Source organism: Callorhinus ursinus, unplaced genomic scaffold (genome assembly GCF_003265705.2).
Source record: "Callorhinus ursinus isolate GAN/ISIS: 27379988/994484 unplaced genomic scaffold, GSC_fseal_2.0 scaffold20, whole genome shotgun sequence".
NCBI lineage: Eukaryota > Metazoa > Chordata > Mammalia > Carnivora > Otariidae > Callorhinus > Callorhinus ursinus.
Genome location: NW_027397082.1, coordinates 29,231,155 through 29,256,249, shown reverse-complemented (window position 1 = coordinate 29,256,249; position 25,095 = coordinate 29,231,155). Strand labels below are relative to the sequence as shown.

Sequence of the window (25,095 nt, the reverse complement as noted above, 5' to 3'; positions counted from 1 at the left end):
GATCACTTTGAAGATACTGCCCAAAAAGAGAAATAAAGGGAACACAAAGGGACGAGGGAGAAGACTGTTGCTGCGAGGTACATGGAAAGCTTGACCAAACGTCTTGTATCACATGACACAAGCTGATAAAGGAGTCACCTCTGCAAACAAGGGACACATGTTGTGAGACAAGAGCTGAGGGGAAGGTGGCAGGACCTCAGAGGAAGTGAAACGTGATCTGGCAGAGCTCAGGGCTGGGGAAGCCCAACTGGGAAATGATGTCCTCTGGGAGCAGGCAGTGGGGAAAGAAGGGAGTTGCTGTTTTCCGTGATGCAGCCTTAGACATTTGGCTCTTCAAACCGTGTGATCTATAACTATGATTTGAAACATTTACAGAGAGCCTCTTTCTTCACTCCCACCCAGTGTTGGAGTCCTCCGAGCGGCCTTGTGCCTTCTGCACCCAGCTTGACTTCTTTGAGGTCTCTTGAGTGATTCCCTGGGTGAGGCGGAGTCCCGTTCTCAGGCACATTCAGAAGCCAGAGAACCAGTTTTGGACATTGCTGACAGGTTGTGAAGGACTTTCCTAATTCCAGGAGGTGGGCCAATAGAGCCCTCTTGACTCAGATGTTATTTTTCTGGAAAGATTTTATGAATATATCTTCTGGGAGCTGGCTTTTGGATTCCAGCCTTGTGGGTTTTTCAAAAGGTAATTCTGGGGCGCCTGGGTGGCTCAGTCGGTTAAGCGACTGCCTTTGGCTCAGGTCATGATCCTGGAGTCCCGGGATCGAGTCCCGCATCTGGCTCCCCACTCAGCGGGGAGTCTGCTTCTCCCTCCGACCCGCCCCCCTCTCATGTGCTCTCTCTCTCTCATTCTCGCTCTCTCAAATAAATAAATAAATAAAATCTTCAAAAGGTAATTCTGCTGCTTTACCCTTCTAGAGTCACAGGAATGCTAAGGAGTCTGCTCACATGTCTGCAGCAGCTGGGAGGCCCAGTATAGGACTGCTCCCTGCAGTGGAGGAGGCTTTCATTAGGACAAGCTGTTCTCTCCCCTCACCCCATGGCTCCCTACTAGCTGGTCCTAGATCTCTGCTTTCTGGGGCTCCAGGAACCTTCTAGGCTCCCTCTCCTGGGCTTTTCCCTTGTTTCCTAATCTAAGCTTCTCACACCCCAAATTCCTGGTCCCTCCCAGGTGGTACAGCCTTGGTCCCTAGCTTCATAGTCCCTGACCTCAAGGCCCTCTTTCTCCTGTCAAAAATACCCTGGCCGTCTTTTCCCCAGGACCCTGGCCCTCCACTCAAGTCTCCCATTTCTTTCTGTTCTGGCTCATTGCTTCTGGACATCTGAGCACTGAATTAAAGATGGGGATGTGGGGACCTAGAAGTGATGCAGAGACAACAGTTTAGGTTATATACCATTACCATGGAGACATCCGGTCATGTGCTCTGGGTGCAGCTTCATGGGGTGGGACCAGATATAGACCAGGAGGAGTGCCAGACTCTCCCCCATATAGTGTTTCTGAGCAGCTCCTCCTGGGTCTCTTCTCTCCCCCTAATCTTCCCAGACCGTTGGGTCCCTGCGAAGCATCGGGTTCCTGGGGCTCAGTGAGGAATTGGGAAGCTTCACGATCAAGGAGCTGCCCCACTTCTAGCTCTGTGTGTGAGGGAGGCAGAACAAGTATCAGATAAGGCGCCCATCATAGGACAGATAGAGCAGAATAAACACCAGCTGAAGGAGATCATTGGAGGACCCTCAGAATCAAAGACCAGAGTGAGAGAAGTGAGGAGGTTCACTCCGCATCAGGGAAGACCAGAGAGTGGAAAAACAAGTCTTGGAATGGAAGCGCATGAAGAGGACTGGATGTACTAGAGACCCATGTGGCCCCAAGAACTCAATACCTCTGACTCTGGCTTAAAAGAGGCCCAAGCTGTCAAGCTGTGGTGAGGTCAGGGCTTTTAATGAAATAGCATCTGTTAAGGAGGACTGGGTGACTTAGGGGCTACCCTGCCCAACGATCCATGGCCTGGGCCAGTTTCTTGATGTGTTCTGGAAGCCAATGCTTATTACCACTTTATTCTTGGAGACATGGAGTGAATCAACAATGAACTGAGCCAAAGTCTAAAAATATATGCATAGAAATGTAACAAGTGCTGAGAATATGGCCAGATTGTGAATAGAAGGCTAAAGCGGCAGAATTACCTTTTGAAAAACCCACAAGGCTGGAATCCAAAAGCCAGCTCCCAGAAGATATATTCATAAAATCTTTCCAGAAAAATAACATCTGAGTCAAGAGGGCTCTATTGGCCCACCTCCTGGAATTAGGAAAGTCCTTCACAACCTGTCAGCAATGTCCAAAACTGGTTCTCTGGCTTCTGAATGTGCCTGAGAACGGGACTCCGCCTCACCCAGGGAATCACCCAAGAGACCTCAAAGAAGTCAAGCTGGGTGCAGAAGGCACAAGGCCGCTCTTGCTGATGCTCCAGAGGGGCATGCCAGCCTGCAGAGGTTCACAGGACCAGAGTGAACAGCAATGAAGGCCTTAGATATGCGGAAAGGAAGAGGGAAAGGGAAGGTAAGAGAAAGTGCAGAAATACAAAGCAAAAAGCAAAACCCATCAAAGCAAGTAAAAACGTACAAGGAGAAGAGTCAAGAGTAGGAAAAATGACAAAACTGTGGCTCCATCTGGAACGTAGGCAAGCATCTTTGGTACCAGAGAGCCCTTGCCCTCCCCACCTCTGCTAGTGGCCACAGGGCAAACTCTGGTCAAGGGCAAGACAGAAGTGACAGCTCCAAAACTGTCATAGCAGTGCATCTCGAACTGAAGTGTTTCAAAGACAAGCAGTGTAAAATCATTTCTAGGAAGACATGGGGGTGGGGTCTCATGGTGACACTTTCTTTCTTTTTCATGGAGTAGAATATGGGCTCAAAGCGGGGCCTCCCCCTGGCCTTTATTTCATTTAGGGATTGAGAAGTTTAGTGTAAATGTAATTCTTTTCAAGAATGTTTTTCCCTCCCAATTTCTAGAATTTATTGTGAAGTGAAAGTTTTATGAATCTGTGTCAACGATATCTTATGTTTAAAGATCTCCCTATTTGTGCATCTGTGGCTTCATGTGAAAAAAAAATTTCAAAATTAAGAATAATAAAAAAGAATGCTTTTGTTCTATGTTATTTTAAAGAAGCTCCCCTAGAGAGTCTGCTGTGCCCTGTGGGATGGGCACCATTCATCCTGTCAAAAGGAACTGGGATGTGAAGAATTTGGAGTTCATGACCATGTTTCTGCTGGACCCTGGACAAAGCACTTTACCCATCACCCCATTTGTCCCTCAGGACTGTGCTGTGAGGGAGGTGGGTTTCCTGAGGGCCACTGAAATTATCACACCTCCTCCTCCACAGCAAGGGCAGTGGTCAGGAGAGCCACACTGGAGAGCTCCTGGTGCTTCACCTCAGTCAGAACTTACAACCACCAAGGCCGAGAGGTCCTGTCTTCCAGCTCCCAGGACTCCCCTGTGCTCGACCTTGGTGCGCTGCCTCAGCCTCGCTCTCCTCTGTCTCAGTCCCCCCAGTGATGGGTGAGGGGGCCCAGCAGAGTCACTTCTCCACAGAGTCACTTTCTCCACCAAATGTTTGATCACGGAGGGGGTTGTGAGCTCAGACACTGCTCTGTGGGTGATGGAGTTTATCAGCAGCATTTGCCCCGCAGAGGGGGGTGCCCTGCACTGTCACCTCACCCCAGATGCTGCAGCACCTGAAACTGTGCAGGTTCTTATTGTTTCCATGAATTCTCTTTTCAGTTTTCTTAGGCTCTTTCTGCTTTCCCTGTGTTCTTGTCAGAGCACTTGCTTTAAGGTCAGAGAGGTGGGGGCAGTGACCTCAGGGCCAGTGGGGCTGCAAGGGAACCCAACACATTGCATCTAGAGGCCACCCCTGACTCCCTGAGCCCAGAGCTACCTGCCCCTTTCCCAGTCCCTCTTCAGCCTGCTCCTGGAGGCAAGCACTCTTGCTTTCATGTTGTCAGGATGCCCTTGGGAGGCCCTGGCCAAGGCTGATTTTTCTGTCATCCTTCCAGGGCACTTTTTTGTTGACACAATGGTAGGACATCTTTCCCTGCCCTCTGCACTGTTGGTCTAACCCCCGACTGACCAAAAAGCTGCCTGGCACTCAGTTTGACTGCTGTCTAAAAGGACAGGCTCAGAATTTCTGAGATCAACCCTCAGAAGACAGTTGTCTTGGTTGCCTGGGACTGGGTTCTCTGACTGACACTGGCAGTGAATTAATTCCTTCTGCAAGCTTTTGACTATCTCTCCAATGGATGACCTGGCTAGCAGCATCCTGGTTAACCAAATAACTAATGTCTTCTCACAAGGTGCTGGGCCCATGTCTGCTGTGTCTGAGCTGGGAAGCCCGGAGAATGCTGACGGCCCCCTCCTCATGCTCTGCCTCGGTTGGGATCTCAGGGGTCCTCAGAAGCAGGTCTATCTTGAGAAGCACTCTTAACTGGAGGCCCATGGAGCCTCAAGGTGCCTGACATCACATTCAGTGTTGTGTGTGGAGATGATGTATTCAGAATTGTGCGTGGATGACAATGTGCATTTTCTGAGGAGACGGCCAATAACATTTGTTGAGTTCTCAAAGGGTCTAGGAGCCATGAGAAGTTACGAATCATTTATCTAAGGAGACCCATCCATCTCAGAAAGGCCCAAGATTGACTCTCTGGATCCTTTTTCATTCCTGTTCCCAGACACCAAAGGGACAGGGAGGGGACTTGCAGGGAACCTTGTGGCCTGGGCTGAACAAGAATGTGGGAGGCAGTTCAGGACCCTGTGGTCTTCTGGGTCCCATTCAGGGTCCTGCAAAAATGACTTAATGACCCCCCATCAAGGATCATCAAGCTTCAGGGGTCCATGAAGTACACTGCTATAGGTGGGTGTGGGATTCCCACAGAGGGTCCAAGTCTGCTTGTACTGTGGTTCTGGAATAGTCCAGAGTGGCCTGAGGCTGACTCTTGAAGTGGCTAAAGCATATAACCATGTTGCTGTTAGGCTTGTGCACATTTACTTTGGGATTCACCCAGTTTCCCTTGGCTCCAATCTCTTGTAGTGAGTCAGCTGGTTTCCTGGGCAACTGGATTTTACTATTAGGTGACTTTTTAGACACAGCAACAGCCAGGCAGCCAAAATCAGAAACTCCCTATCATGTACCTTACCAATACTGGGGACTTCGGTGGGGGCTAAAATCTTTGTATGTGGCCTTTCACTGAGCTGGAACCTTGACGGTGGAAGGCCAGGGAGCAGGGGGTACCTATTCGGAGGCTGTCTCACTTTCACAAGTCCTAGAAGACATTTTTCTTTGCTTTTGTATGTTACAAATATCCTTGGCTGACACCTAATTTGTCTTGCAAGTGACTCCAAAATGTTACAATGCTATTTGGCTATCCCGTAGGGGTATTTTGGTAAAAAACACCACTGAATGGTACCCAATGACTGATCATGGGATTTGTGACACAAAAGCCTACTTGTTCCTACACACAAACTGGCTGGAAACTTGTTGCTTGCTTGCTTGCTTGCTTGCTTTCTTTCTTTCTTTCTTTCTTTCTTTCTTTCTTTCTTTCCTTTTTTAAGATTTATTAGAGAGAGAGAAAGAGGGAGAGACTCTCAAACAGACTCCCCACTGAGCATGGAGCCCAGTATGGGGCTCCATCTCATGATCCTGAAGACATAACCTGAGCCAAATCTAAGAGTCGGACAGTCAACCAAGTGAGCCACCCAGGCGCCCCAGAAACTTGTTGCTTTCTTTTAGGATTGCCCCTGATGTTGCCCAGTGTCCATTCTGGCCCATCAGTTTCTCCTCCAGGGAAAAAGAGATCAGGTAACTTACTTCAAGTAGGAAAAAAACTGGGCCTTGACTTAAAACAGAAACCCTAACCACTTAAGGGGAATTCTAGATTGCTTTTTTCTTTCCTCATGCCTCTTCACTTCATGCTTTACAGGAGACCCAGAAAATGGACTAGTGCTATGGACTAGCAGGTGAGTTAGATCAAGACATTGAGGCTATAGATCTCCTTGATTAAGAGGTTTTTGAAAAAGGACTGGGAGTCGGGTGAAGCAGGCATGGCACTCAGCTTAGGGACATTTAAGAGGCTGTCAAAAATCCCTGTAATCCAGCCAATGTGTTGTTCTGGTGGTGGAACAGTGGATTACCCTGTGCCTGGCAAAATGGAGCTCGTGAATCTGGCTGTCTTCCCCCATCTGACTGTGGTGCTGGGCCCTTGGCTTGCTCTCTACCACCTGGTTCTTCATTTATGAAGTTACCTCCACATTTATGAAGTACACTTGGGATATCCACAAAGAGCTTCTCATCTTCTTGGTGTCCTCACTCTTCCTGGGCTTTGGAGTCCTCTTCCCGCTGCTCTGGGTTGACATCTACATATGAGCTCCCAAGGGTTCCAACCAGGAAGCCTCAGTGAATCCCTGCTTTTGTAAATTAATTTTTTTTTTACTGTTGCTAGAAGTGTCCCACCTGCTGCTCACAATAAAGGCAGATGTGTGACTGAAAAAAACCCCAAAACAACCTAACCCTGTAATGAAGATAATATTTTAATGTAATCTTTTTTTTAAAAGATTTATTTGAGAGTGAGTGAGAGTGAGAGAGATCACAGAGGGAGAGGGAGAAGAAGACTCACTGCTGAGAGGAGAGTCCGATGCAGGGCTCGATCCCAGGACCCTGAGATCATGACCTGAGTTGAAGGTAGACGCTTAACTGACTGAGCCACCCAGGTGCTCCTTAATGTAGTCTTTTTAAAAAATCAAAACTAATTCCAAAAAGCCCATGATAAACAAAATGTCATTTTAGATAAAGAAGGCTCAGTAAGAGTGCCATGCTCAGCTGTACTGGAATTTGAGGCTGAAGGAAAAATCAGTGATGCTGATCCTGTTTTTATTTAAAACTGTGTAGATGCTGAAAGGGCCACCCCCAGGTGACACTCGAAACAGATGGAGATGTGCAGGGATGGTCCCAGGTTTGATGGACCATCCAGGGGTGCTGCTCCCACAGCTCAGTGTCTACATTCATGGGACATCACTACTGGGCTGCCTTCTTCAACATAACCTCACTCTCCTAAGAAACTCTCATAAACAACTTTATTGTTCATTCTAACAACATCTGGAAAGACCCATCAACTCCTCAATAGGAAGCAGGAAACAACAGTTTAGACATTAAAACACTTTGAACCTTTGCCTTGCTATGTCCACCAATCCTAAACTATCATATCATGAGCTTATGCAGTTCTAAGCCCTGGAGTTGAAACACCCACACTAAACCAGACTTCAAAGTCTCAAAACATCTTGGCCTTGCTTTTTCCAACCAACATGCCCCACAACACTCTGTTGAGGTAGTTGGTGTTCTCCCTTCTCAGTTTCATCTTATGGAAAGAAAAGGAGGGAAAGAAGGAGGTGGGGGAGGAGAGAGGGAAGGAAAAAAAAGGAGGAAGATGGGAAAGGAATGAAGAAGAAAAGAAAAAAGAAACAATGGGTGTATCAGATGAGTTTCTTTCTATTCTTGGTCTTCTATTTATTATGCAAACAGTAAAAAGAAGTCAAGAGAAAAATAATTACCTAAGATGCAATCTTGTGGAGGAATTAAATTTGTTTTTTCTTCTTTTTTCCAGTATCTGTTAAAACCATTAATAATTTAAAATAATCTGAAGAGATCATAAGTAAATTTTTATATTCCGCATATTTTTAAGTGAAATAAAAATGGAAAAACCCTGAAGCCACACCCAGCACAGGCGGAGGGAGTAGAGATGGATGGAGTAGCTATGCCTGCACTGGTTTGGGAGGGATCGTGTCATCCCTGAGCTAAATCTGAGAATAAAATCAAGATTTCAGTGAAACCTGTCCCTCTAATCTGAATGTCTCCTTCCCAGTGTTACAGCATGGGGGTTTATTGAAAGAATATTTCCTGGGGCAGCCTGGGTGGTTCAGTCAGTTAAGCTTCTGCCTTCAGCTCAGGTCATGATCCTGGGGTCCTGGGATTGAGCCCTACATCGGGCTCCCTGCTCAGCGGGGAGTCTGCTTCTCCCTCTTCCTCTGTGCGCGCGCGCGCTCTCTCTCTCTCTCTCTCAAATAAATAAATAAATAAATAAATAAATAAATAAATAAAATATTAAAAAAAACCAAGAAAGAACATTTCCTGACATTAATATCTGAAAGAAGTTTGTTTGAGTGGTCACCTGTCTCAAGAATAAGACAAATAGAAATAACTCTCATAATTTATAATTGAAGAAACAGAAGCCTAGAGACAAAAATATTAGTATCTGTTCCCAAAAGGTTAGTATAAACCCCCATATACAGCATCATTTACACTTCAGTGAACTTCTGGTAAGTGACATCTTTTTAGGGTTCATTTTTATCCTTTGAAGAACTGAGATGAAATCTCTGCAGCATTTCTTATTTATTTATTTATTATTTTTTATTAACATGTAATGTATTATTTGTTTCAGGGGTACAAGTCTGTGATTCATCAATCTTACACAATTCACAGCACTTGCCATAGTACATACCCTCCCCAATGTCTATCACCCAGCCACCCCATCCCTCCCACCCCCCTCCACTCCAGCAACCCTCAGTTTGTTTCCTGAGATCAAGAGTCTCTTATGGTTTGTCTCCCTCTCTGGTTTCGTCTTATTTCATTTTTCCCTCCCTTCCCCTATGATCCTCTGTCTTGTTTCTCAAATTCCTCATATCAGTGAGATCATATGATAATTGTCTTTCTCTGATTGACTTATTTCGCTTAGCACAATACCCTCTAGTTCCATCCACGTTGTTTCTCTGCAGCATTTCTTCCTGCGTTAAAGCACACTGATTGGGAGCGGGGCAGCCATGTACCCATTCAAAAGGGTATCTTTTCCAGCCTCCCTAGCAGCTGGATTCCCTGTGTAGTCCCTATGACTACATTTCAGGCAATCTGTATGGAAAAGACTATGTGTGGTTTCTGAGCAATGTTCTTACTAGGGAGGGTGTGCACCCTTCTCAACCCTTCTTTCTCTTTGTTGTCCAGAATGTATATATCATGGCTGGAGCTCTAGCAGCAATTCTGGGCCATCCTGCCCTAGAATGACAGTGCAAAGAGCTAGGAGCCCACATCCCTGTGGATAAACAGAGTGCTATCCATGTTTACACTATAGCTCTTTGGGATTTGTTTGGGGATAGAGTTAATCCTTCCTGATAAAGCTTCTCTCTTGGAGTTGCTGTGTGGACATCCAGAGGAAATCTCCAAGTTGGTCCATGTGGTGTACATCTTTTTTTTTTTAAGATTTTATTTATTTATTTGAGAGAGAGAGAGAGAGCACAGAGGGAGAGGGAAAAGCAGACTCCCCGCTGACCTTGGGATCATGACCTGAGCCGAAGGCAGACGCTTAACTGACCGAGCCGCCCAGGCGCCCCATGTGTGGTGTACATCTGAGGGAAAACCTGAAAGTCCACAAAGTCGAATGTTTAACATGACCAAATTCAGCACAGGTGGATTTTAGGTAATTGCCACTTTTTTCCTACTGCTTGACTTTTTTGTTTTTATTAATTTTCTATAATCAAGTATCACATAATAAAAACTAAAACGGAATATAAAGAAAATATTAAGAACATTAAGGGGCATCAGCAGATAATTCACAGAACCAGAAGTGTACTTTTAGCTGCCATGAAAAAATGTTCAACTTCTTGAGTTATTAAGTGAAAACCCAAATCCTGAGATTCTCTTTTGCAGTTCTCAAGAATCAGATTATCTTTACATAATAATACCCAGGGTAATAGAAGACATGGTGAGCCCATCTGTCACAAATACATATAAAACCTCCCCAGTGAGGCACAGGACAGATGGGGGTGGGAGATGTGGTAGGGGCAAGAGAGTTTGCTAAAGTTCTTCTTGTGTGGGGTGCCTGGGTGGCTCAGTTGTTAAGCGTCTGCCTTCAGCTCAGGTCATGGTCCCAGGGTCCTGGGACTGAGCCCCGCATTAGCCTTCCTGCTCTGCGGGAAGCCTGCTTCTCCCTCTCCCACTCCCCCTGCTTGTGTTCCCTCTCTTGCTGTCTGTCTCTCTGTCAAATAAATAAAATCTTAAAAAAAAAAAGTTCTTCTTGTGGCAAGAAAGAAATGGATACTGTTAAGTTTAAGAAACAAATATAAATAAATATAAGTATGGCTCTTAAGGACAACCATTATAAAAAACAAAGTGCATTGCTTTTTAAATTTGTATTTATTTTTTTGAGAGAGAGAGTGCACGTGCACATAGGGTTGGGAGGGGCAGAGGGCAAGGGAGAGAGAGAATCTTAAGAGGCTCCACACTCAGCACAGAGCCAGGTGCGGGGCTCAATTTCACGACCCTGAGATCATGACCTGAACTGAAATCAAGAGTTAAAGGCTTAACTGACTGAGCCACCGCTTTTAAAGCACTAGGGAAATACTCCCCCAGATTTGATCTATACAATGGACACATGAAAGAAAAGTAGATAAAACCTCTTAGAAAACTAGATCTATAAGGGAACTTCCTTAATCTTGTTAAAGTTATAAACCCAAACCTTAACATCTACTTAATTTAAAACTTTAGAAGCATTCCCTTTATTTATTTATTTTTAAAGATTTTTATTTATTTATTTGACAGAGAGAGACAGCGAGAGAGGGAACACAAGCAGGGGGAGTGGGAGAGGGAGAAGCAGGCTTCCCACGGAGCAGGGAGCCTGCTGCGGGGCTGGATCCCAGGATCCCAGGATCCCAGGATCATGACCTGAGCTGAAGGCAGACGCTTAACCCACTGAGCCACCCAGGCGCCCTGAAGCATTTCCTTTAAAACCAAGCACAAGATCTGATGTCCACATTATAATTCCTGCTTAGCGGGGGGAGTCTGCTTCTCCCTCTCCCTCTGCTCCTCCCCCACACTCATGCTCTCTCTCTCTCTCTCTCTCAAATAAATAAATATAATCTTAAAAAGACAACTCCATTGTTAAACATAGTTCCAGAGCCTGGCAAAACTCTAGGATAAGAAAGGGAGGGAGCGGGGAGAGGATAGGTAGGTAGGTAGGTAGGTAGATATCTAGATAGATAGGAATAAATGAGAGGAAAGAATATAAAGAGGGGGGAATCATAACACTGACAGAATCTACAGGCAATGTGATCATCTGTTGAGAATATCCACTACATAAAACAACTATGTGTTTTGCCCTAGAGCTTCAGGAAGCTCCTCCTTAATCTGGATGTCTTCTCTTTATGCCCAGGTTGTCTTTAGGGAAGAAGTTAGGACATACCCAGACAATGGTAGTTCCAACAGTAGGAAAGTCTTTGTTTCTACCTCCAGCATCCCAGGGGTAGCATGAGAGACAGAAAGCCTTGGGATGACCACGGCTTCAAAAGCCAGCTTTTCTGTTTTTACTGTGTTAATACGTTTTGTATCAGTACATAAATATTATGTGTGTTGCTTTCTCTCTCTCTCTCTCCACACACATCCACACCCATTACCCCTCTCCCCGCCCCCATGCACATGCACACGCACCCTTACCTTGACCAAAGAAGTGCAAATCAGAATCAGAAAAGTATTCACTAAGTGACATTTCAGGTTGTGGGCCATTAGCTATCTTTTAGGTTTTACCTTAGAAAGACTGGTAATTTTATAATTGCCTGCCCATCCCAGAGGAGGGAAAATCAAGTGTATGTATTTCACAAGAAAAAAAGCCAAAAGCCAACAGCAGCCAAAGGAAATTCTGATTTACCTTCTCTGGCATCAACTCCAGGATATGTTCTGATTGAAAATTCAGGGAAGAATATATGATCCCTGTGATTGTTTCCAGGAACTGAGCCCAGAGAAAGTGAAGGCTTTATAATTAAACCCTGGTTAAATGTTAACATCCTTAGGAATATATTTCCTTCAATGGGCACTTCTTGCTTTTCCAGCATGAATTAGAGATAAGTTGATGGGACATGGCAAGTTAAGCACTTAGCCCTGTGCCTGACAGGCTGAGATTTCAATTCTACAAACTCAGATGGCACAGATGGCCGTGTGCTTCAGGACTCAAGGATGAGAAACCGGGATGGTGTCAGGACAGTCACATGGGCTGCATTGGTGTAGGTGGAGGGTACTTTAGTATTTCCTTCCATCTACATGGTGAGCAAGAAGGACATGTGGAAGACTCTCCTGTTGTCAGGAAACATATGTAAGAAAGAAGCCAAGTCCTTATTAGCAAGCTACTTTGTAATAGAAGCCCAATCATTTGAGTAAATAAAAATAAAATGTTAATCTGTCAGGCCAAATACAGATTGAGATGCACAATTGTTAAAGAATTATTAAATAAGTGGCAAGTTTCATATAAAAAGGAAAAATAATTTGGAATGTCAATATTTTCTAACTCCTAGGAGATCTCAATTGAAAAATAATAGGAAAAGACTTAGCTGGAAAATAGAGTTTCTTTCTTTCTTTTTTTTTTAAGATTCCATTTATTCATTTGAGAGAGAATGAGAGAGTGAGAGAGCACAAGCAGTGGGAGCAGCAGAGGGAGAGGGAGAAGCAGGCTCCCCATGGAACAGGGAGCCCTGCGTGGGGCTCGAAGGTAGACGCTTAATGCACTGAGCCACCCAGGTGCCCTGAAAGTAGAGTTTCTATGTCAAATCTGTCCAACATGCCTCTGTTCAAAACACCTTGGAGGGATTCTTTTTAAAAGTTTTTTTTTTTTTTTAAGATTTATTTGAGAGAGAGAGCATGTGTGCACGCTGGGGGAGAGACAGAGGGAGAGGGAGAATCTCAAGTAGACTCCTTGCTGAGCTCAGAGCTCAACTTGGGGCTCAATCTCATGACCCTGAGATCACAACCTGAGCCAAAATCTAGAGTTAGACCCTTAACCAACTGAGCCACCCAGGTGCCCCTAAAGATTTTATTTTTAAGTAATATCTACACCCAACATGGGGCTTGAACCTACAACCCCAAGATGAAGAGTCTCATGCTCTGATGACTGAGCCAGCCAGGTGCCCCTAGAGGGATTTTTGGCAGATTCTCAAGGTCTCATGTGGAATACCAGTGCAGGGGGCCTGGGACTGGGCTGGGAAATGGACAGTTTGAGAGTCTCGAGGTTTTACATTGAATCGACAGTGACCCTAAGTTAGCCATTCATTTTCTCTCCAAAATCAGATAAAAACAATTATGATCTTCAGATAAACTAGGTGGAGCTGAAATGCTGAACCACCAAGTAAGAGAGGAGCCATAAACAGGCAGAGGAGGGAGGGCTCAGAATGAGCTGCAGGAGGAGTACACATCCTGCCCTGCAAAATGTAAGCACCTTTCGTGCAAGATCAGGTTGGTGTGCAGCAGCCTTCTCTGTGTGGAGAAAAAGGAGTGGGTACAAATAAGGAATCTCACACCTAAACCATATAGACAGGAAAGAGTCAGTTTGGTGGAGAAAAGGGGGACTCTCCCCAAGTCTGGTCACTGTTGGTGAGAACTGACAAACCCATGAAAGATGTGAAAGGCATAGAATAGTGGGTCATCCCTGAGGGTTGGAGTATCCACATGGTGGCCACTTGGGAAACCAGCTTGCTGCCATCTAGCAGGGCTGACTTTAGGCACATCCTAAGTCCCAGCCATACATGTCCAAAGGAGCAGACCCCAGCAGGACTCTGGGTAGGGGCCCGGGGGGACTAGGCAGCTTTGTTGTTCTAGATAGTCTAGATAGGTAACATGATAGAGCCTGGGGAAGAGACAAAGGTCCTTCTACAGAAGAAGAGGGAAATTGTGTACAGTCGTTGAAGTGGAATGCTGCCCAGCAGGGACGATGGCTAACAAATGTTACCACTTCCTCCAACTTGGAGTAAGCTCTCAAATAAAATGTTGGTTAGGAAAAGCAAATGGCAAAAGAAGATATACAGCATAAAACCACATCTTTGAAAGTCCAAGTATATGTGAAACAATTTAAGTGTAGGGATTAAAAAAAACACTATCTATGAAGAATAATAGGTGATTAGTAAGCACATATTTAGGGTCATGGTTGCCCTGCAGTGGAGGCACTAAAGGGTCCCAAAGATGGTGATAACACCCAATTCTGCAACCTGAGTGCCAGGTACATTGGTCTTTGTTCTATTTTCTTCTTTATCTTAGATATATGTTTTATATTTCATATATTCTCTCATGTGTCAGAGATTTCATTTTTTTAAGATGGAAAAAGATAATTACATATTAAAACCTTGAGTAGCCCTGGGCCCTACTTCACATGGACCTTCTGCAAGGAGCGGGCTCAGAAAACACCTCCAAGGAGATGAGTTATCAAAAAGGGATCAGAAAAGGATCTATACAAAGACATTACGAGGAAAAGGGAAGGAAGAGAAAACGAGAATGCTCAGATAAACATTCTACAAGGTCAACAAACAAGGTCTATGAGACCAACACTTTGTACTGACAGAGACTGGATGGGGGGAAGGGTGGTTTCAAATACCTTGACAAAATGGAGTGTGGAACTGCTAGGGACCTCTGGCTAGAGGTCAGGGAGGAACCAGAATGTTCCCCGGAACTAAAGCTCTGACATGGGAGATTGTCTTAGGGATCTCCCCAGTCTCTCATCTATCATTGTAATTGAACCATTTAAGCCATTTCAAGTGGTGTCTATTTTTAACTCACTCAGCCCCTGTTTAGAGATCTTCTTGTGTGCCAGGTGCTGTACCTGCTCTGGAGGCTTTGGTGTCTGGAGGTAGAGGTGACAATTACATGGTGCCATGAGAGGGGGATGCAGGGTTCCTCCAGCAGAGGGTCTAAGCAGTCCAGGGCTCTGGGAAACTCGTCAGAGGAAATAGCATTCCAGGTGGAGCCTGAAGGATGAATGAGAATCAGTCATGGTAGATGAAGGGTGGAGGGTGGGAAGAATGTTCCAGATGGGAAAAATATGCAAAGGCCGAAAGGAGGCAGAGGGTGTGGAGTCCTAAAGGAGAGGCTTGAGCTGCAGGCCAAGCCCAAACAGGGATGCCTTGCAGGCCAAGTTAGAGAATGTGATGCTATCTTACACGAATTGGACAACACTGTTTTAAGCAAGGGAGTTATATGATCAGATTGGTTTATTTTAGAAAATTCACTCTTTCCCATTACATCAATTTTTACCCCATTGAGACCTTTAATCTACCTACTCTCCTACCTTTAATTATCCATCACCCTCCTCACTTCCTTACCTACAGAGCTCAGATTCCAAGAGTCATCATCATAAACACTCCCTCAGTTCAACTTTCCCTTCTCTTGCTCTACTCTCTCATTGCTGGGCTCGCCTGGCTGCACCCCACAATTCAGCCTATAACACTCTGGGGTAAGAATAAGGTGTTGGCTGGATTATATTCCTTCTGGAGGGTCTAAAGGAGAATCTGTTTCCTTACCTTTTCCAGCTTCTTGGCTCTGCCCACATTCCTTGACTTGTAGCCTGGCATCCCTCCAGCCCCTGCTTCTGACCTCAGATCTCCTCTGATTCTCCTGTCTCCCTCTTTCCCTTGTGATTACATGGGGGCCACCTAGATAATTCAAGATAATCTCTCCATCTTAAGATCCTTAATCACACCCACGAAGCCCCTTTTTCTATCTAAGTTCCCATTCCCACTTTCCAATGATTAGGATGTGGATGAACCATTATTCTGTCTACACACCATCTTCTAGGACAATATGTCATACCCTCTTCACTCCCCTCTCTTTCTCAGCTCTGTCTCCCCACCCTATCACATTTCTTTGGAAAAACGAACTCCATTAGACCAGAACTGCTTGTCATCCTACCATCAAAATGATAGGATGACAAAAGGGTACCATCCTACCCACGCTGCATCTGGACTCACACTCAGCTGGGCCTCCTGTCATCCTGGATGCTGTGTCCCAGCTCCCATCTACAGTGAAGACATTCACCCTTGCTCTGGCTCTTCTCATCAGACAGTTCTCCGTGGTGTCTCATGTTTCTGCACATTTAACTAGGCACTGGCCTTTGTTCTGGATGATCTTCACTAACAAACAGCCTTGGAAGATAGAGATGCTATCTACTCCTGAAGCAAAGGGCAGCCATGTATCTTTTACTAGCATTCATGAAACTTGGCAGGCTAACTTGTTAGCTTGCAAATGGGGTAAAATCTCAGTCCCTTCAGTTCTCAGCAGAATCCATTTCCTCTAGCTTCTCAAGGTCTTCATACCTCACTTGCTTTTCTCTACCATCCATTGTTCCCTTTTTAATGGCTCCTTCTCATCAGCATATAGTCATGCTCCAGCATATCTCTTCTGAAGACCAAAAAGAAACTAAAAACTACTCTTGTTTGACATCTGCTTGCCTTCCCACTACAAATCCATTTCTCTGTTCTCTTATCAGCAAAAATTCATAAAATTATTGTCTCTAGCAGTGCTGCCCAATAGAACTTTCTGGGGGGGGCGCCCGTGGCTCAGTAGTTGGGTTTCTGCCTTGGGCTCAGGTCATGATCCCAGAGTCCTGGGATGGAGGCCCACATCGGGCTCCCTGCTCTGCGGGGAGTCTGCTTCTCCCTCTGCCTTCCGCTTCCCCTCACTTGTGTTTCCTGTCTTGCTGTGTCTCTCTCTGTCAAATAAATAAATAAAATCTTAAAAAAAAAAGAAGAAGAACTTTCTGGGATGGGGGAAATGCTCTGTCTCTGCATTGTCTAATTTGGCAGCCACTAGCCTCAGGTGGCTGTTGAGCAATTGAATGTGGCTAGTGTAATTGAGGAGTGGATTTTTAATTTAAGTTCAATTAAATGTAAATAGCCACGTGTGGTTAGTGGCCACCATATTGGAGAGACAGATCTCTAGTGACTCTCTATTTCACATGCTCTGTCTTTTTCCTATCTGACTTCTCAGCTGTACTTGACCTGATTGACCTATCTGTTATTCTGAGGCATTTTGTCTCTGGCTTCTATGACTCAGCTCTTTTAATCCTGCTGTTCTACTCTCCAACTCAGTCTCCTTGGTTGGCCTCCTCTGCTTGACCTGTAAGTGTCTGAATGCCACAAAGATCCATCCTGTGCCCTGTACTCCTCTGCCTACACTTCTCTCCAAGTGACCTCACCCAGTTACCTAGTGTTAGATATTATCTACAGGCTGATGAGTCCCAAGTGTGTGTCTCTAGCCCTGTCCTCTTCTCTGGGCACTGAACACTCAGATCCAATTGTCTACTTTACATATCTGTGTGGGTGTTCAACAAACATCTCAAACTTAATACATCCAAAATAGACATTTGATTTCCCTACAACGTGTTCTTTCAGCTTTTCTATCCCAAGAAATGCATCTACTCCACCCAATTGCTTAAGACAAAAACGTGGGAGTTTTTGCCGGGCCTTACTGTCAATGCTGTGGGCTCTACCTCCAAAATATATTCATATCCATGTCTTTAGTGTCTACTGCTAATTCCTGACTTTAAGCCGCCATCCTTGCTCCTGGTTTATGGCAATAGCCTCACCACTGCTTTCTTTTGCCCCGTTCTGTGTATGATGACTGCACAGCAGCCAGAAGGAGCTTCAAAAGTGCAAATAATCTTGGGGTACCTGGGTGGCTCAGTTGGTTAAGCATCTGACTCTTGATTTTGGCTCAGGTCATGATCTCAGGGTTGTGAGATCGAGCCCCTTGTTGGGCTCCACACTCAGAGCAAAGTCTGCTTGTCCCTTTCCCTCTGCCCCACCTCCTACTCGCACACACACACACACATACACACTCACTCTCTCAAATAAATAAATTAAATAATTTTTAAAAAGGCATAAATAGTTTTGAAGGTGTTTTTTAAAAATCCTCTAGTGGGGTTCTCTTGCATGTAAAACATGAGATCAGTGAGCTTGTCAGCCCACCTGGAAACCTCCCACCTCTGTGTCTCATGTTACATGAGCTTCTGCACTATCCTTATTGTTCAAACCACTTTCATTTAGATTTACTATTACTTGAAGCCAAAAACATCCTAACTGACCCCAATGCTCATTAGAGAATGGCATATTAGTAATTAAAAGTTAGAAATGAATGAAATAACCCAAACTAGAGAACTGATTATGAAACCATTATTGTGCAATGGAATAGTATACAGGAGAGAAAATATGATGTCATAGATATCTGTTTGTTGACATTAAATTATGCTTATTGTGTAATGTCAAGTTTAAAAAACATATTTCAGTGGCATTTATATATGAATACACATACACACAGACACATACATATACACACCCATTATAGTGAATAATTTGTTTCAGGTGGACATAAACACATCCTATAAATGTATATACACACTTTACCGTGGTTATAACTGGGTAGTAGGATTACGAGTTTTTGTTCTTTATGATATTTTTTGATATTTTTAAAATTTTAACAAAATAATTTTATAATGAAAGCAATAAAGGCATTTGACATGAAAATAGTATTTTTAGGGTGCAGCTGGTTAAGCAGATTGCCTTATTTATTTATCCCAGCTTTATTGAGATATAGTCAACATCCTCACGGTTGTTTAGCTTCTTCCTTTACTCACTTCCTTGACTTACTCGCTTTGTCAAGGTGCTGTCCGGTCAACTTGAGGTGTCCTGTAGTAGAATTGCCTTTAGAAATGTTGTCAGAGCATGTGGCAAGAAAGGTGTCTGCAGGGGGCCACCAGGCTGAATGAAGCATGGAGGGGGTGGGTCCTGATTGCCCTTCCCAGGCAGTGGACAGACAGTGACTTCCCTAGCCCCTCCCTCCCACTCACGGCAGGAGGCCTGTGGCAGTGGCCCATACTCAGCCACCCTGCAGGGGCCCCTCATGGGGCGCCCAGACAGGCCCCATCAGCCACAATGGTGCCAGATGTAGCCACAAGAGGGCGAGCAGAATTCAGCTGATGTTTGGAGTTGCTCTCTTGACAAAGGAACAAACATAACCTGGCTTCTGTTTCATAATGCCGATCTGTTCAGCTGAGTTCCTATATTATTGTGGTATGGGTAAATCCCCATTTACTAGAGTTAAGTATTAAAAAAAATTCCCTCTGTTCTTCAGGGACATAATAAGGGGTATTTCATCCTGATATGACTTTACAGTGTGTGTTTGTGGGGAGGCCCAGACCCTGAGCCTGCCTGATGCTCCTGCTGTGAGGACAGGAGGGCCCGGCACACTGGGCTACTGCTGAGGGAAACCTGTGCGCACCTCAACAAACAGAGGGAGTCTGTGTTCACGGATTGGATGATGCAACATCATTAAGGGGGCAATTCTCTCCAAAGTGTCTATAGATTCCATGCAATCTTTTTCAAAATCCCAGCAGGAATTTTCTGCAGAAATTGGCAAGCTTATCTCTGAGGGCAAAGACAGCCAAAAGAATTCTGAAAAAGAACAGAATTGGAGGGCTTACATTTCCTGACTTCAAAATACTGTAAAGCTTCAGTAAAAAAACAAACAAAAAATAGTGTGATACTGGCGTGTGGACAGACCTATATATCAATGGAACAGACTTGAGAGGCCAGAAATAAACCCTTATGTTTATGGTTAATTGGTTTTTGACAAAAATGTCAAGGCAATTCAATGGAGGGAAAGGGTAGTTATCTTAACAAGTGGTGCTGGGACAAAGTAGGTTAGTGGTTGCCTGGGGATGGGGTAGGAGCTGGGAAAGACTGCATATGGGGTGATAGAAATGTTCTAAACGTGGATTATGGTGATGGTTGCTTAACTCTATAAATTAACTAAAAATCGTTGAATTCACACTTAAAATGGGTGAATTTCATAGGCGAGGGAGAGGAAGACACCTCAGCCCAGAAGCAGGTGGGGTGAGATGTACCAGCACTGAGTGCGAAGTGGGAGGGTCTGAGCTTGCTTCACCCACCCCCTTGCTGAGCCTTTCAAAGCCTCAGCCTCTTCAAACTGGAATAACTAAACTTGCAGTTGATGCTGATGTGAGGCCCCAGGCAGGCCCCTCCCCTGTGGGGTCTCACTCAGCCCTCAGGGCCAGGAAGGGAGCCCTGTCCCGGACCCTCCCTGTCTGGCTTCAGAGTGCCCAGAGGCCATGAGAATCTGGGGATGGTGCTGTCCTGTAGAAGCGCAGTGTGTCCCCCCCCCAAGGACACTTAACTGTTCCAATGGCTGCGTTTAAAAAGTAAAGCAGGTACTTCTCAGGTACAATTCATTTTAATACTATATTTATTTTTATTTAGTTAAAAAAAGATTTTATTTTTAAATAATCTCTACACCCATGTGGGGCTCGAATTTACAACCCCAAGATCAAGAGTCACATGATCTACCAACTGAGCCAGTCAGGCACCCCAGTACTATATATTATTAACCTCCTATACCCCAAATATTATCTGACATATAATCAACGTAATAATTATTAGCGAGATAGCTTATATCCTCTTTTTCTTACAAAGTCTTCCAAATGTGACATGTATTTTACACTCAGCACAATGCCGTTTGAACCAGCCATATTGCAAATGCCCATCAGCTGCCTGTACCTCCTGATCACTGTAGTGGAGGGTGTAGGCCTGAGGCACCTGACAGACACAGGGCAAGATTCCATGTTACATTGTAAAAAACACATGTGTGGCCATCTTTGGAAAATACTGCTGGGGGGCTCCCTGGGTGGCTCAGTTGGTTAAGCCTCTGATCCTGGATCTTAGCTCAGGTCTTGATCTCAGGGTCCAGAGTTCAAGTACTGCGCTTGGGCTCCACACTGGGCATGGGGCCTACTTTAAATAAACAAAAAACCCAAATGCATTAGGGGCGCCTGGGAGGCTGAGTCTGTTAAAGCATCTGACTCTTAATTTCAGCTCAGGTCTTGATCTCAGGGTTGTGAGTCCACATTAAAAAAAAAAATACTGCTGCAAGAGTTCCTAAATTAACGTGCAACCTAAATCACAATCCATTACAAAAATATGTAGCCCATCCTGTACAGCTCTTCCTGTATCTTTCCAAAGTGACTTCACACCATTCCCCTACCTTGACCGTTGAGAGGCTGCATTATCCCTACCCCCACAGGCAGATTGTAACCTTTTGGGTCCTGGAGATCTGAGTTCCCACTCTGGTTCTGCCACCTCTAAACTGTGTGGCCTTGGGCAAGTCTTCTAATCTTCTTAGGCTCAGTTTTGTTGTTTTAAAAGTGTGGATGATAATTACATCCCTTTTGTGAAACAAATATTTATTACTTTTAAAAAAGTATTTTTATTTATTTCTGAGAGAGAGAGAGAGAGAACAAGCAAGCAGGGGGGAGGGGCAGAGAGGGAAGCAGGCTCCCCAATGATCAGGGAGCCAGATGCAGGACTCGATCTCAGGACCCTGAGATCATGACCTGAGCTGAAGACAGATGCTTCACCAAACCCAGGCAACCCATGAAACAAATATTTATTGAGCTCTACTATATGCTGGGCCTTGTTCTGGATGATTGGCTGCAGTGGTTAAAAAGCCCTGCCCTCATGGTGCTCATTCCAGGCAGCTGCATCTGCCTCCTGAGCTGTTGAGAGAATTTCAACAAAACAACACATGCACACAGGCACTCAGCTCAGCTTGGTCAAAAGGACTACTGGGGAATACAGGTAGTCATTGCCTTCATCATCATCATCATCATCATCATTGCTGTCCTCTCTTCAATGCTCTTCCTCCTAGGACAGGCAAAATATGTTCCCACAGACTACAACACACAGGAAGCCCTAAGACAGGGAACTTGTGCTTCAGATTAAGAGTCTGAATCTTTTGGGACAAAGAAAGAGAACTGGCTGGAAGAAAAAAGAGCATTTCAAGCACATCATCACCAGCACTATAATCACTTAAAAACAGTTAAGTCAACCATGAAATTAACAAGGAGCAGAAATCTGTGTTCCTTCCATTCAGATCTCCATGGCTGGGCTTCACATTTACTGAGATAAATGTCTCCCATGATCACCCTGTGCCGCCAAGAAGAGTGTCCCTTCTTGGAGATAATATTCTCATTATTGCTAGACAAACAGCATTCAGGCTTCAGCAGCAGTCCCAGCCCCAACAATATCTGACCAGGTGACAGTCTCCATCCTCTGGAGAAGACTGGGCTGGAGATAAGGAGAGAGATCTTCTCCATGTGGCTCTGCCCTACATCCAGCCCACCTCACCCACCCTGACCAGGTCACCTGTGCTCTGCCTCCAGCCTTTGACTTCCTAGCCCATCCCATCATACCTCTACCAGAGTAGAGCCAGAGTGACCTGGGGAGTTCCACAGGAAATCCCAGCAGTAACCAAGGTGGGCAGAGGGACATGTGATACTCAGGGAGATGGCACACAGAGGCAGGTGGAGTTCTAGAATCCAGTCAGACTAGTCAGGAAGGGGCACAGTTGTCTTTAGGAGGTGGGCAGGATGGCCCACAGGTAGGAATGGGGTAGCTGACAGGAAGGGAATAGGTTAACTCACAGGACAAGAATGGGGTGGCCCACACGTGGGTTAGCCTTTCTCCATCGGGAGCAAACCCCTTAGCTCTGCAGAAGCCCATCTACATTTCCCCTTTGAGCCTTTCTTTAGGACTAAGGGAGGACTTGCCTGTCCTGGCTAACAAGGACCATGTTTTGCCATCCCTAGTTTCTCCCTCCATGATCTTGGGCTCTCAGAAAGTGGGCTCAGTGATCCAAGGCAAAAAAGGCTTTGCTCACAGGTATTCTCTGAATCCAGAGGACTGTGGGGGCCACTTCCTCTGATACGGTTCAGTTCAATGAAGTTTAGCAACATAGTCTTTCACCACCCACCAAGTCCAGAGTTTGCAGGCAGGAAGAGGCATGGAGTCCTTGGTTCAGGCACTACCATAAGGCTCCTTGGGCCTACTGGCAGAGAAATGGGGCTTCACAGTCTCATTTGGTTTTCTTTCTGGAAATCACCCAGTTGCAGAGTTCCAGAGTTGGGAGGGATTCAGAGACCCTAGAGTCCAATAGGTACACTTTTACACCTCAACATTTCAGAAATCAGGACCTGCCTCTCCATTGGCAGCCCTAACTTTCTGTTGCCTAGGTGGCAGCCCTGAAGTTAATATTGCTTCCTGCACTTGTCACTCCTCGTAGCTTGACTGGAGGATGTCAGCCCCTCAGTGTTTCCATTAACAAACCGTTGAAGGCCCACTGGAGGAAGAAATGAGTCCTGGCTGGTGTCTGAAACATTTTGCTGACACCTTCTGGTAAGATAGAGAAAGTACTAGCATCAAACCTTGCAGAATGGGGATCAGTGGCATGGGAAAGTATCCAGAAGGAGATAGTGGGGTTCTGTGTTCAGAAATGCCACATTATCCATTCTCCTGATGGCACAGAGGATGGTATCATGTGGAAAAACATGGGCATTGATGTCTCAGAATCAGAAAGTGAACCTCAACATGTCTCTCTCTGTCTCAAACACACACACACACACACACACACACACACACACACACACACACACACACACCTTTTCTGCCCTGGGGATAAAATACCTCCCATGATTGGGCAAGACTTGAGTTCTCTCTTCTTTTTGCTCCTGGGGTCCATCGTGACTGGGAAAGCAGCCCAGGAATACATGTTAAGCATCACTAAGACCCAGCAGGTGCTTTCACTTGTACACCTGTTCTTTGTCTCAAACCAAATCAAATCCTTTATATTTGCATTTGATTATCTTCTAATTAGACCAATAATACATGAACATGTTCTATTACTTAAAACAATGAAACCTACAGATGCCACAGAATTCCTCCTGCATGACCACTCACTCCCTGCCATTAAGCCCAAGGCGTTCCCCAAAGATGACATTGTAACTGGTGTGTGTATCCCCACTGACAGTTTTTTTTTTTTTGCTTAATTTGCTTTTGCATAATTTGGATTTCATCTGTAAGTTAGCATAAATGGTATCTTATGTATTCATGCTTTTGCAATATGCTTTCTCCACTTAATAACATAATCTTGGGAGAATGTCTCATATTAATGCATATAGGACAACCTCACTTCTAAATAGCTGAATAGTGAATTTATTTACATATTTCATGTTGAGAGACATTTGGGTTATTTTATATAGTTGCATTGCTATTATAAACGATGCTCAATAAACATTCTTGTATAGCTTGTTTATGCGTAGGTGAAGGAAGAGTCTTTTGGTCTAAGGGATTGTACATTTCCATTTTAGAAGATATGGCCAAATTGGCCTCCAAAATTGCTGTACCTTTTTGCACCCCCATCAGTCTTAAGTAGCATCAGCATTGACAGTTTTTTCCAAGTTGATGAGTGAAAAGTGTATCTTGATTCTTGAGGATGCACATTTTTTTCATGTCTCTTGGCTATTTCTAGTTCCTTTTCTTTGACCTACTTGTTCAATCCTCACACCCCAGCATCGCTGAAGTTTCCTTACTGATGTCACAGGGACTTTCTTGCCTATTTAATACTCTTGCCTGTGATGGATGTGGTGTGTGTTGTGTTCATGCTGTAACTTGTCTTTTACAGCTGCGTCTAGTGTCTTTTATTGAAGAGAAAGTTTTTGTTTTAAATTTGATATAGCCAAAATTTATTAATCATTTATATTACAGATTTTGTAGTCTCTGTCTTAAGAATGACTTTCCAACCTCAAAATATATATATATTCTTCACTTATATATTTCTTCACTTATAAAGGAAATATTTTAAAATATTTCCTTCAGGGGCACCTGGGTGACTCAGTCAGTTGGGCGTCTGACTCTTGACTTCAGCTCCAGGCATGGGCTTGGGATCATGGGCTTGAGTTTTGCCTCCGGCTTGTGCTGTGTGTAGGGCCTGCTTGGGATTCTCTCTCTGTACCGCCCCCCTCACCGCCACCCCCATTTAAAAAAATATATATATATATTTCCTTCAAATGATTTTTATAATTTTGTTGGCATAAATCATCTGGGTTTGTCTGAGTATTGGGAAGAAGCTACCTACCATTATTATTTTATGAATGGATAGTTAGTCGTTCCAGTAACATTTTTTGAATCTATATTTTTACACTCTTAGGTTATATAGTAAATTCCTAAATGCGTGAGCCAGTTTCAGGACACTATCCTCTTTCAAAGTGAATATCTATTCTATATGTTTATTCTTACATAGTGTTTCAATTATAAGTTCATTATATATTTTTATATATCATGGAGAATTTTTACCTCATTACTTTCCTTTTTCATAACCATCTTTACTATTCTTGCACATTTTCTCCTTCAAA

At 44.6% G+C, this 25,095-nt stretch overlaps 1 protein-coding gene and 1 pseudogene across 1 annotated transcript in view; one reads left to right on the top strand and one right to left on the bottom strand.

Moving 5' to 3' along the window:
* The window catches only part of RASGEF1A (RasGEF domain family member 1A), a 135,267-nt gene that overhangs the window by 5,571 nt on the left and 104,601 nt on the right, over positions 1-25,095 (top strand). Inside the window, exon 4 of the mRNA XM_073904470.1 lies at positions 5,968-6,004. The gene's annotated coding sequence lies outside the window, so the exon portion shown is untranslated. The remainder of the gene's footprint in view (positions 1-5,967; positions 6,005-25,095) is intronic.
* The window catches only part of LOC112830583 (uncharacterized), a 104,860-nt pseudogene that overhangs the window by 10,351 nt on the left and 69,414 nt on the right, over positions 1-25,095 (bottom strand).